The sequence below is a fragment of the Dendroctonus ponderosae genome, unplaced genomic scaffold (assembly GCF_020466585.1).
Source record: "Dendroctonus ponderosae isolate FM_Combo_2020 unplaced genomic scaffold, Dpon_F_20191213v2 Dpon_F_20191213_1, whole genome shotgun sequence".
Classification (NCBI taxonomy): domain Eukaryota; kingdom Metazoa; phylum Arthropoda; class Insecta; order Coleoptera; family Curculionidae; genus Dendroctonus; species Dendroctonus ponderosae.
In genome coordinates, this window is record NW_026017110.1 from 38,517,456 (window position 1) to 38,522,241 (window position 4,786).

Sequence of the window (4,786 nt, forward strand, 5' to 3'; positions counted from 1 at the left end):
TTATATGGTTGATCACGTTGCACATTTCCTTCTTACTCTGTCCAACATGTCGACAATTTCAGCATGTCTTAGATATAAGACATACAGTAAATCGCTTTGTAAATTATTTCGCTTTATAGACTCACGAAAAATTAATAAGAATATATTCAGGTATGTCAACATATAATAATGTCAATAACGCTAAATGTTTTCTTGCAGGAACTTGGGAATTGCAATTTGTTTAAGTTGCATGATTGCAGCAGGATGTGACACGCATTTTTGGGCGGTGTACCAAGGGTGGGAAAGTGTCCAGTACTACATACTGAGAGATTTTCAGTTTATAATCATGAATTTTACTTTATATTCCATTGCTGAAGTAGCTTACTACATGAAAGTAATGTTTTCTGAGGTAAATAGGCAACTATTAGCCGTTTATTCTGAATACATCCAATCCAGTAAGCATGCTCCATGCGAGGTAAATGTTCCTTTTAGTTGTGGCTTATTATCAAATTAATATTTGTAACGTTTCAGATGTTATTTGCAAAATCGGATTGTAAAGTAATCTTTCTCTACAGGCCAATACCGCGATTATCGACCATCAAAAAAATCAGAAACTATCATAATCAGCTTTGTGAGATCGTAGACGATTTCAATTCTGTTTTCGGGTTAGTTCTTTTTCTGGCAGCTTTAAGTTTGGTCTCAAATATTATATGGCCTCTGACAATGATTGTCGAGCAGAATATACCAAAGCTAAGCGAAATTGTTGAAGATGTTGATATACCAGTGTCATGTACAATATCCAGTTTGACAATGCACCTACTGTGGATTAGTCTAATGATTGTAAGTAGATCAATATTTTTAAGTTCAGTTAAAGAAACAATCAAATCACGATTTGAACGACGTCGGGTACATACATAACGGCGTTTTATGAGCACAAGCTTCCTTGGGTGAGTTATCTGCCGAAACCTGCAAGACCAGTTTTAAACATTTTTTTTATGAGGTTTGAGAAATGCTCTCTTACGCTCACCCAGAGCTGATGGTCTGGCGCTCTGGGCTGTGTGCACTAGCTCCAGACCAACTAAAACTCTTTCCTCACTTCGGAAGTGGTGGTTGGCCTAGCACCGCGGTAATTTTTTGTCCTATTGTGCCATCATATTTTACTCCCTCATTCTCCCTGTGTATTCACTTCACAACTTCGCTACATGATATGTAGCGTAGTTTCGTCCTCTTATTCGCACCCCCTGTAAGTCGGATGATCGCTCAGTTCAATCATGAAGAGCTGATTTTGCAGAAGGCGTGTCCTGCTAAAAAGGCTATCCTCCTTATTTTTTGCCTTCTGAGATCTAGCAGTTCCTTTTTACGCACTGCTTATGGAGGTCTCATCAACTGCCTTGCGGTAAGGAGTCGCGGTGTCTCCTCCCAGTACTTTCTATGTTCTTTCAAGATCCATTGCCCAACTCCCGCCCTAACGTGGGCATGCGATATGCCACAAACAAGGTTCTGGGTTTGTCAGTGGTTGCTCAGGCCCTGCCTTAGCAAGTTCCGCGGCAATCTCGTTCCCTTGCTCCTATTTGTCCCAGTTGCCCAAGTGAGTTTTTGATACCCAGTACCTCGTGATTGTACTCAGGTTTAAGGTAATTCTTTTCCCAGTTCTTCTTCTTTCGACTATACCAGCGCCTGTGCTCGATGCTGTTTTTGTGCCTTCCGTATACCATACGGAGTAGCTTGTGATAGCTCATCGAGTTGCGCTACCATCTCGCCCCTCATCTAGAGCATATGTTCTGAAAAGTACCGAAATGCTTAGAGTTTTTATTCGATCAGCTTTCAACCCCATGAGTTCGACTATCTTCAGGTAGCTTCATCTTTACATTAGTTAATACTACTTTGTTGCTTTTTGCCCACAGCTTTTGGAATAATCGCGTTTTATAGTTACAGAAATAATTTAACTTGCCTGCATTGAGATTTTGTTATTCAGGTTAGTGTTTACACAAAAACGATTGTATCGGGTCTCCTTGTAATACAAATGATTAGAAGAGTGGGTTACACTGTTAAAATCGTTGAATAACAAAAATAAAATCTAGTTCTCACGATCGCCCTACTCATGGTCCCTTGCATAAACGATTTCCCATATTTTATTAGGATTTTGTCCCCTAACAAAACGTGACGACAAACTAGATTGGCGCTAGAGAACAATTTCCAGATAAATATGTTTTTTAAGACTTTTCGAACTTTTTTGCTTATGGTTTCCAAAGCCCGTTTAAGTTGGGGACATGGGAGAGCATTAGGCTCCTTATTTTTTTACGTTTTAAAATCTTTATACCGTTTTTACATTACTTTACATACCTTACATACATCTATAGCAATTTCCAAAATATTGCTATTACTATAAATTTAAATATTAACAAATATTGAAACAAAGTCTTAAGTATTGGGCGGAATCATGTTTTGTACATTCAGACCTTGACTTTCCTATGCATGTATTTGTTGTTCCGGATTATATCTCTCAGGACTTCTGATACTCTTGCCGCTTTGGTAACTTGGTGTCTCACCTCCATTGTTTGCTCGATTATGTAATCGTTTACTGCTAATTTACAACGACTTGGACCTTTGGCTTTGGCTAGTGATTTGGTCATCTAGATCGAGACCTCCATATTACATGCAGTTGCTACCAGATAGAATCATGCAGCATTCTCTGTATGTCGTCCTCGCTTTCTGCTATTATAACGGGGTCGTCAGCGTAGCATAATATTCAGGGTTATCCATTTTATGCTTGGGAAAATAAAGTAAAAAAAAACACACAAAATATTCAGATGGAGACAAAAATTTTAATTCAATAGAAAGATTAAACCTTGCCATTATACGTTTCGGTATTCGGCACATTACCGGTAATATCTCGGGCATAACTTCACGGATATCGGCTTTCAATTGCTCAAAAGTTTGAGGATTGTTGGCGTAAACACGCTCTTTCGCATATCCCCATAAAAAAAAATCTAACGGTGTTAAGTCGCAGGATCTTGCGAGTCAATTTACATCATTCAATCTCGAAATTACGCGTCCTGGAAATTTCTTGTCCCTTTTGAGTCTTTCCGGCGTGTACCTGGGCCAATTTTGAATTTCAATTTCAATATCTTTCCTGGTTGCTATAAAAAGCGGATTTTTTTACCAAGCCATCTGGAATAAAAAAGATATATTTTATCATTTATAAATCCAACTAAAAGTGTATTTTACCAATAAGTCCCTTGCAAATAACAAGTTCTTAAAAACTTTTTTTTTCTTTGAAACTATATAAGACGGAGACTTCAGTTGTTATAATTTGGCGGAGTGCTCTGCCCACCGCCTCACCTTTGTGGCTCCCACTCATTAATTAAGTTAACCTGCAACATAATATTAATAAAAAATATTCTGCAAATAAATACATGATTTTCAGTTGGTTTAATAATTTTATTGAAATACATAACGAATTTAAGCAATATAAGTATTACACTTATGATATATTGTATATTTAGCGAACATATGTGGATATCATTGTCAAAAACTCGGCAATAAATTATAAACTCACCTTGTACTTGGAGAAACAAAATTGAGAGAAACACTAATTATGTCGTTGAAATGAGGACTGGTGCATAGGGTAATATCGACGACTAACTAACTTCATTTGCCACCTGAATAAAGACCTAAAGTGATTTCTACTTACCCAGCAAAATATTCAGAAATTAAGTATTTGAAAGGTAATAAACACTGCACGAAAATACAGTCATGAGCAGCCTTAAAAGCACACTTAAACAAAAATTCAATTCAAACACGATGTTTATGCGTTTTATGGTTTTCGTAGTCGGTATATGTCTGTAAGAACTACCCCAAATTAACATTAACACATATTTGATAAATTGTGGTCGGTCTGTCCGCACGACAACATGTGACTTGATGTTTAACGCAGACATAGCCATTTAAAGCTTTTTGTCTTTGCTGGTAGCCTGCAAGAGCCTTGGTGGGTTAGAGGTGTGGGTTTTGGGAGTTTGTGGGACTGAGAGCGAACGAAGAAAAGAAAAAAAAGTAGGGGAACGGAGCGAGAAAAGTAGTGGTTTGTGGCGGTTGGTCTTGGTTTTAAATTTGGAAAAGTTAGAGAGTTTAGGTACTTTCCAGAAGGTTTGAGATGTCGGGAATCACCTGCTTAAGGCGGGTGATTCCAGGGGGGTCTGCCATTAGACTTGTCGGGGTTAGGTAGCGTGGGTTTGGGATAGTTTGGGAAAACGTGTCTTTAATTAGTGGGTTTGGGTGGTTAAGGACGCGAGTTTTGAACTTTTCATGGAGCTTTGAGACGAACTGTTGCACGGTTTCGATTTGAAGGTTCGCGTGAATTTGTGAGTTACGGACGTACCAGGGGGGTCTTGTCATCCTGCGGAGGATTTTGTTTTGGAAGATTTGAAGTTTGCCTATGGTTTTTTGGAGGTTTCGCTAATGATGGGGGCAGCATCTCATATTTGCGACCTGATTACTTGCTTGTAGAGCAGAGTTTTGTTTTTCAGAGTAAGCTTGCTTTTCTGGTTTAAAAGAGGGTAAAGGATGCCGGCTGTTTGGCTTCCTTTGGTGATTATTTTGCTAATGTGCTCGACAAAGTTTAGTCTAGAATCGATGATAACGCCAAGATATTTGAGAGATTTAGAAAAACAGTATATGGTCACTACCTATACCACATTTGTTCAGAACGGTTCCATCATGTACGTTTTCTTTGTGCTGGGTAATTATGAAATCTATTTCGTTCTTCGTATTTCCGTCCGGGCTTATCCATGTCCACTTTCGTTGAGAT